Source organism: Podarcis filfolensis, assembly GCF_964270895.1.
Source record: "Podarcis filfolensis genome assembly, chromosome: 4".
NCBI lineage: Eukaryota > Metazoa > Chordata > Lepidosauria > Squamata > Lacertidae > Podarcis > Podarcis filfolensis.
Window position 1 is genome coordinate 9380395 of NC_139607.1, and position 8893 is coordinate 9389287.

Consider the following 8893-nt stretch of genomic DNA (forward strand, 5'->3'; position numbering starts at 1 on the left):
GTAAGTGTTTTGGTTTGTGAACTTTGCCTTGGAAGCAGAACATGTTCCGCTTCCTATTGAGTGTGTTCCTTTTGTAAATTGAGTCCCCCGCTGCTATGGGAAAGCACGCCTTGGTTTAAGAACGGTTTGGTTTAAGAACGGACTTCTGGATTAAGTTCGTAAACCAAGGTACCACTGTAAACACTTTGGAACACATGTATGTATAAATGCCAAACACATAGGACCAACTACAACAGCAGACTTGCAAAATGAACAACAACTTTTATAAAACCTTGGAGGGAGTCACCGACAGAATATCTAAATAAAGAGGAACATCAATTCAAACAACAAGCTACACTGTTCATTTTTGGACAAAATCTGAATATGTGGAATATGTGTCATTCTGGACAACCAAAGAGAGAAATTGAGAGGGATATATGCAGCTCACTGCCCATTTGAAAACTGGCTTTCTTATCTTTGCTCTTGTCAAACTGGCTACTCTCCAGCAAGAGGCACTTTCACAGGTCATGTAGAGATGCACAGGGCTGCCATGGAAACCCCAAGAACCAAAGGGCAAGTGGAAAAGGTGGGGAAAGGTATCACTTAGTTACCATTACATCGTTGCTGTTCTTTTTAACAGAGTACCTATCTTTCCCACATTTCTTTCTTATTCTCCAAGTCACAGCGGCATCTTTTCCGAAAGGTTCCTATAATTAAAAAGACAGTAATCCACAGCCCTGTTGAACTCAGCAAATCCATTGCCACCTGACTGTTCACTCCGACTCCAACACTCTCCCACTGCCAGCATTTAAAGCAATGTACACACGGCGTTAGCCGCAATCTCTATCCATCCCGCGGTTTCTTAAGGAAACATTGCTGTTTAATGAGCTTCCCCCTCAAACCAGCTTCTATTTGATATGAAAATGTGAGCCACGTTCATATTGTTGTTGAGGTGTGTATGTTTGAGACTGTGCACGCACAGATAGTTCAAGGGGTTGCATGAGCAGGCAGGGCTGCCATATGTCTGAGACATATCTGGGAGTTGTCCGTCGGAAATAGCGTCTGGGCGGAATTTCCAAAAAACAGTGAAATGTCCGGGAAAACCCATGTCGGAAGTGTTGATTTTTAGCTCAAAAACAACTTCTTCTTCTTCTTCTTCTTCTTCTTCTTCTTCTTTTTTGTAGATTTTGCAAAAAAAGCTCAACAAAGAGGTATGAAATTGCTTTGTATGAAGACATCTCTGCCTCCTCTTCAGTGTGTACAGCAATGTGAAAATGTGACTTGAAATACACCATGCTGCGTTTTAAGCTGTTAATGTGTGTAATTCCCATCCTGTAGACTTCATCCTTTGCCCCCAATGTCACACTGCCCAGTCCCCTCTGGGCAAAATGAGAGAGTTTCGTATTACCATTGTGTCCTGCCTACCTCTAAGCAGCTCAAGACACATAAGAGGGCCCTCATTTTATCATCAAGGGAACCCTGAATGAGGTAGGTCAGGCCTGAAGGCAGCTGGGCGGAAGGGCCAGAAGGAAATATGTCTCCCTGATCAGGCTGGTGATCAGATAGAGTAGAGGCAAATAGGTATGGGAGAGATTGCAAAAGGCGGTAGTGCAGAGGAGTGGAGCGAACAACCAAACCAGAAAACAATAATATACTGGGCCAGCCAAGGCCCAGTTGTTTTCTCTGGTCTGGTGGACAGAAATAGCCTCCTTAGGTGGCACTACAGAAATCAGGCCAGTAACTCCCTCTGAGAGCTGCCCTGTGGTGCAAAGGCATATTGGCACCACTCCCGATATACTCTGGTTTATGTATTAGCTAGCCTATCCAACCATATCTATGGTAGTCCTCTGCGACTAAAAGAAATAAAGAAAAACTGGTTGCCTCAAAGCAATTCTTGCTGACCTCAGACACAGGGGAAATGACTTTTTGAGGGCTAGTTTTTATAGAAATGGCAAATGGGGCTCTGACCGGTGCCATGTGAGATGGTGAAGCAAGGCCACATGGATGTCCATGACTGAATGTTCATAGAATCATAGAACAGTAGAGTTGGGAGGGACCTCCTCTAATCCAACCCCCCTGCAATGCAAGGAATCACAGCTAAATCACACAGGAATTGCACCCCTTTTGGATGCTGAACCCCCTTCTCCCACCCCCCAGTGGGCATGTGCACGAAACTATTATTAAAGGGGCAGGTGATGGGAGGGGGGGAGCAGGAATTTCAACCCCCTCCCTTAAATCACAAGTTGAAGATACTTCATAAAGGCTTAAAACGCAGTAGGGCACGTCAAAGCAAAACCCACCCCCATGTCACACGGTCTTCTATGCGCAGAAAGTTTCATTATGAAGGAGCGGTCCAGTCCAGTGGCGTAGCGTGGGGGTGCAGGGGGGGCTGGCCGCACCAGGCGCAACATCTGGGGGGGCGCACTCGCACTCGCAGCTCTCTGCCCCTACCTGGCTCACTCACTCTCTCTCACTGCAGTGCTGGCTGTGCGAATCCGATCCGAGCCGCCGGGTCGCCGCCCACTGTGGAGGGGGTGGGTGCCAGGCGTGCGGTGCGGAGAGAGAGCAAGGGACTATCTGGGGGAGGGACAGTGCAGCAGCCGCCCAGCACAGCGCTGAGCGCGGGAGAGAACCACACCAGACCAGCCCAGGCAGCAGCAAGAAGAAGCTGGCACCGGCGGCAGGTTAGGGGTTAGGGGGCGCAAATTACTTGCCTTGCCCCGGGTGCTGACAACCCACGCTACACCGCTGGTCCAGTCATGAGAGACACCACAGTGATAGAGCCCAGACCCAGGTTTAACCACTTCACTGAGAACCAGGCATTGGTATGAGGAACAATGGAGATCATAGAATCATCTAATTGTAGAGTTGTAAGGGACCACAAGGGTCATGTAGTCCAACCCCCTGCAGTGCAGGAATCGCAGCTAAAACATCCATGACAACTGGCCATCCAACCTCTGATTAAAAACCTCCAAGGAAGGAGAGGCCACAACCTCCAGAGGGAGTCCGTTCCACTGTTGAACAGCTCTTTGTGACGTTAACATATGAGAGTGCTGGAGGTGAAATAGTTAAACAGGTTACCCAATCAGGACCCGGGGGGTGGAGTCAGAGGGCCTATAAAACCAGCTCTGGGAGGGGCGAAGGGAGGAGTTCTTTGGGAGTTGGGTGGTTGGTTGGAGTGGGAGTGAATTGGGATAGAGTCTGTGGGGAGGTTGAGTTAGTGTAGAGAAATAAGCTGAGTCAGGAACAGTTAGGAGCTAGGAAGACAAGTAAATATCTAAGAGGTGGTTTAGTGAGTGAGAGCAGGTAGCGGAAGTTATAGGCCTGAATAGGCACCCCATGATTGTAACTGACCGATACCGTTTATGAAACCACAAGCTTGTTAAACTGCAATAAATAAACAAAAGTTCATGTTCCAATTTAACCCTGACTGGACTCAGTATTGTACTAGGTAGGGCCTGGGTGGTGGCAGCAAGAAATAAAGTGGCGGCACAGGGATCAATAGACGGTGAAACGTCTGGGGACCTTGTGTGATCGCCACACTCTTATTGTCAGAAAGTCCTTCCTAATGTTTAGTGGGAGTCTCCTTTATTTTAGTTTGTTCAGGATCTACCCTCTTGTTATGTACTGAGTTGAATAGGATCCAAACTGCAGCAGTCTGATTGGTCCTAGAACAATAGGATCCAAAAGGCAGCAGTCTGATTGGTCCTAGAACAATAGGATTCAGAATGCAGCAGTCTGATTGGTCCTAGAACAATGCAGCAGTATGATTGGTTGGCAGGAACCACCCAATCATGCTCCAGATAGAAGTGAATCCACAACCTGATTGGCTTACAGTAGAATTCCGGAATTAGCCAATCATGTGCAGCCCATTGTGTAAATAATGTATATAAAGCAGATACTTTGAGGGGACTTTCATTCATTCCTCCTCACCACTATGAGCTGAATAAAGAGCATGAAATCACTTTGCGACTCTTGAGTATATTTCACCTCTGGAGCAGTGGGGGGGGGTGGGGTGGGGGTGGAGTCCCTAGTTAGACATCCCCAAGGATTGAACCACACCCCTGAACTCCAGGGACTCGGATTTTGCAAGAGGGATAGGCCTAAAAGCACAAATTAGTATAAATCAACATGAGCATCACGAAATTCATGGAGCTCTGCAGATAAGGTCACAACCAAGGTTTTTGCCCTTGAACCTTAGGGGTGGGGAGAATCATCATTCTTTCCTATCCCACTTCTTGCCCCCAGCATCCCCTCTCTATATCAGGGGGACATTAATCTGTTTCCCCCAGCCATGTTGCCTCTGTATCAGTACATTATTTAATGCTGTGCCGGAAAAGAAACTTTGCTGGCTACCCTTAAATCTTTTCAGATGTCTTATTTTTACTACCGCAGGAATTCGGCAAAGGAATCGTCTAATTTACACAGAGTCACCCAAAGGTTAATTAGTATATGAAGGTAGATTTCCAAAAGAGGAACGCCACAAAAGAGCTGTTAAAAGCAATTCCTAGCTTAATTTGTTTTGTATATAGACCCACACATGCAAAGCTCTCAGGGGGTGGCAGTGGGGTGGGGGAGAGCCCTCATTATCATTTTATTGGTTTGGGGGCTTGTTTCTGTTTCTTTCTTTCTTTGATCAAAGGTTGCAGTACTAAACAATACTTTCTTGGAAGTAAATCCCATTGAAATCAATGGGGCTTCTCAGTAAACCTGAATAGTGTCATGTTTTCATTGCTACGAGAAAACACTAGCTGTTCTTATGGTATGTTATGGAGCGCCAGGGTGTGCTCATCTTTTGAAATCCATTAAATTTGGGGGCGGGGGGCTATTGCTCTCGGACAATGTGTGACATTTGCCACTTCTCTTGCCATTTTTTAACAGCCTTAAGGGCAAGGGTAGCAGTTAATGAGAGATGGGACAATTCATTCCTCCACCAAGTATCAAACCACGTTTTGATATTCCTTAGGAACACCTGTATATCTGATTATTATGTGATGTAAACAAGCAATCACAAATGATTCATGGATTGCAGGGGTTGGACTAGATGACCCCCATGGCCCCTTTCCAGCTCTACAGTTCTTTGATTCCATGAGAGCCACAGCCAGTAAAGATTAATAGCCTGACTCAGGAGATGGTAGTTCCTTATTTGGGCTGCAGGGAACATAGGGTGGTCAAAGAGGAATGTAGCATCGGGGGAACATTTTGCTGTAAATCAAATTAAAATCAGCTACTTTGGGCTAACTCAGCATTTGCTGCATAAATGACTCCTATTGTATCTGTAAGTCAGTGCAGCTGGTAGATGGTAGCTCTAGCTGCTAATTATCTGGATTTTATTTGTATTAGACTCACTAAACCATTACTGATCACATTTTCCAAGGATTGAATTGCATGTGGTTTCTTTTCTTTCTTTTTTTAAGCGACAAAACTGGCCGTTAATCAGCTTTTAGTTATTCGAAGAAAAAGCACCATAAAAGACCCACCTTGCACACGCGTGCACACACACACACACACACAATTATTGCATTTCACAGGCAATATTTGCAAGGAAACTTGCCTTTGTGTTTCTTCCTTAAATCTGAAAAGAAAATCTTTGGTAGATCTTAAAGCGATATTCCAAAGGGAGGGAAACGACCAACCTCAAATGGCTTACTCTAGGACAAATCCCTTTCAAGTCGGTAAATTCTTAAGTTTCCATCTTGCAAACCAGAAACAGGAAACAGGCCTTTCAGTCTCCCGAAGTTGTGGAAAACACAAGGCATCGACTGTGCCTCCCATCCATTTCCTCCACACCCTTTCAGTTTCTGCACATGTCGTTCCACACCCTCCTTCCCTTGCTGTGTGATGAACAGAAATCCAGATGTGCCGTGTGGCAGGTGATGGAAGGGGCTGACAGCAGCGACAGGGAGAGAGAGAGTGGGTGGGACGGATCTGCAGCTGCTTTTTCTTCCACTGTTTCAGGAGACTTGGAGATCTGGTTTTCTGTGTCTGGTTTTCTGCCACTCTGGTGTGTGACTTGCAAGGTAACAAATGGGGGTGGCTGGGGGGGCAGGCAACACATGTGAATGCACTTACGTTTAAAGGCGAGCGTACCTAATCCACACTTCTCAAAACGATACATGGCCCAAAACACAGCCATCCTGTAACCCATAAACTTTCCCAACTTCTGCACTGAAGTTCTCCATCCTACAAAAAATGTATATACCAGAGTGAAATGTGCGTGTAAATGCGTATATTGGTGAACACAGTATACAAAACTGCATTGTGTTATGGAAATCTGCTTTGCAAAAATGCAGATTGTAGGCAAAATCGCAAGCATGCCCCTATTAGGAGAAGTTTGCACTAAAATGCTGATGACTTTTCACTAGAAAAATACCGCAATCTGATGTGGAAACACGGAGAACTGAACTTAAGTTGGGGAAAATGAGGAATTGAAATGGACAGATTGAGAAATGAGTTTTATCTGAACTAATGCTTCCCTCCATATGTATCCTCTGTGTGCCTCTTTTATTCGAGATCTGGATGTTGTGTACCAGATTCCGGGGCCTTTTTCATTCTGGTCCCCTGCTTGCCCCAAAGATCTAAGTCCCCGCTTCACAACTTTCCTGGTAAGTGAAACAGCTGATGTAGAGAAGACGGCATTGGTGAATGTGATGGATCTGATCTCTTTCTCAAATCCATCATAATCCATAAGACAGTGGGAGAAATTCTAGTGGTCTGCATTTACCATACCACAGTGGCATCATAGAGTTATGTAGATACCGTGTCATCTACATTTGCCATACCATTTAACCCAACCCAACCTGCTTGCAGTGCTGCTGCTGTTTTCCTTGGCTGCTTATTTGCTAGATCTCATCAGTTATTTTAGCCTTTACAAGAGACACTTCTCCTACTTGCAGCCAGTGGAACAGACAAGCGCATCTGCATTAATGGTGTGTGATTTAAGCAGAACCAACGGCAATATGTTTCACCTGCCATTGTTCTGGATATGGAAATGCAGCAAGTTTACCTGATTAAATCTCAGCTTATGTCTAATGCTTGAATATCCTAGAGCAGGATGGGTGTTGGACTACAGATTCCATCATCCTTGACCATTGAACATGCTGGCTGGAGCTGCTTAGTGTTGGGAGTCCGTCAACAACATCTGGAAATCAAAAGATTTCTCCCACCTAGAGTACCAAGTAGAAAATATTTGCAGGTTGCACATGAAAGAATCAGCTCTGTCGCACTATTCAGAACCCTCTCCTGTTCCCCAGTGTGATCCCAGACGACTGTCACACCCTCTGTCACCCACCGATTTCGAATTCTTAGCAGTCCTATCGCTTCCTTTTGTCTGCCTGCTTGTTGGACACACTCTAATAGACACTTTTCAGATATAAATGGAAATTAATCTCTTCAGATTTCCCTTCAAATGTCCAGGGACAACATTTAGTTCAAAAGAAATGTCTAGGCAGGTTGCCAGGAAGATCTGCACAACGCAAAATTGCTTTTCATTTTGCTGACCGCTGCTGTAACAGACACACGCTAGACAAGTCGAAATCTCCACACTCACACATAACACTTTTAGGTGTACACAAAACTATATTTGATGTCCTTTTCCTCCTTTAGCAGATCTCTACTTCTGTTGCTACAGAGTTATCTAGGTAATCTTGCCTTTGTTAATGCTTTAATGATATGAGCGCCCATCAATGTTTCTAATTTGGAGAGATGTTTCACAATAAAACAGATTTATGTTTTTAGCTCTGCCTGTTGACAGGTAGTCTTGTACTGAAATATCAGCAGCTTTGGGAAGTAGATATTCTTTCTTAGAAATTCACTAATATCAAAGCTTTCTAACCTGTTTCACTCTCGTATCTATATCAATGATTCATGAGCAGTTTATGCAAATACTTCAGGTTTGCCACAAAGCAAAATACCAAAATAGCCTATTAGAGTGTAACAAGGAAAAGGCATTGAAAAAGCAGGCGGTCCATACGAATGATTCCCCTCATTGAAGGCCTTTAAATGTTCTGCTTTTCTTTAGATTTGGTTTGTGGAATGTAGGTTGGAAAGACATATTATGAGGAAAGCATTAAAGCCTAACCTCACGTTTTCTTCATAATGCAAGTCTGGACTCAGGAGACCACTTTCAGGGGAGAACTGGAGAGCAGGAGGCGAGGGCTTAACCTGTCTTATGCCTGTCCATTCTTCAGGGAAGCTGTCCCTCAGAAATCTGCTGACCATTTCTCTCCAAGATGGACTCCAAACCTGTAAATAGGTATGTCAGAGTGGGGCGGGAGGAGGAAGATCTAACATCCCGCTTTCTCCTGCAGATTCCCGTCTCCTCCCGCTATTATTTTCCACCTCTTCCATTCACCTTGTTTGATGTTACTATTCATTAAACATATTTATTAAAAAAACACATGAACAAGTTGCACACAAACGTAAACTTGCCATGGACAAATTTAATGATATTTGGAATTCATTTTTATGAACACTGTATTAAGGTTAAGTTTAGGTTAACTGCAATAACACTCGTGTAATGCTTATAAGCTTTTTTGTTATTTTATTCTTTTATGTCATTTTCTTACTCTTTATTTTTCTAAATGTGTGCGTGTATATATATATATACAGTTTTACCTTGGAAGTCGAACAGAATCCGTTCCGGAAGTCTGTTTGACTTCCAAAATGCGGCTTCTGATTGGCTTCAGGAAACTCCTGCAGCCTGTAAGTCGTGGAAGCCCCGTCGGACATTCGGCTTCTGAAAGAACGTTCGAAAACCGGAACTCTCACTTCTGGTTTTCAATCATCTGGGAGCTGAAACGTTCAACTTCCAAGGCATTCAGGGGCCAAGGTACGACTGTGTATATATAACACATATTAGTTGCTTGTTACCTGAAATGGCTCCAAGCGACTCACACTAAAGAACAATTCCATA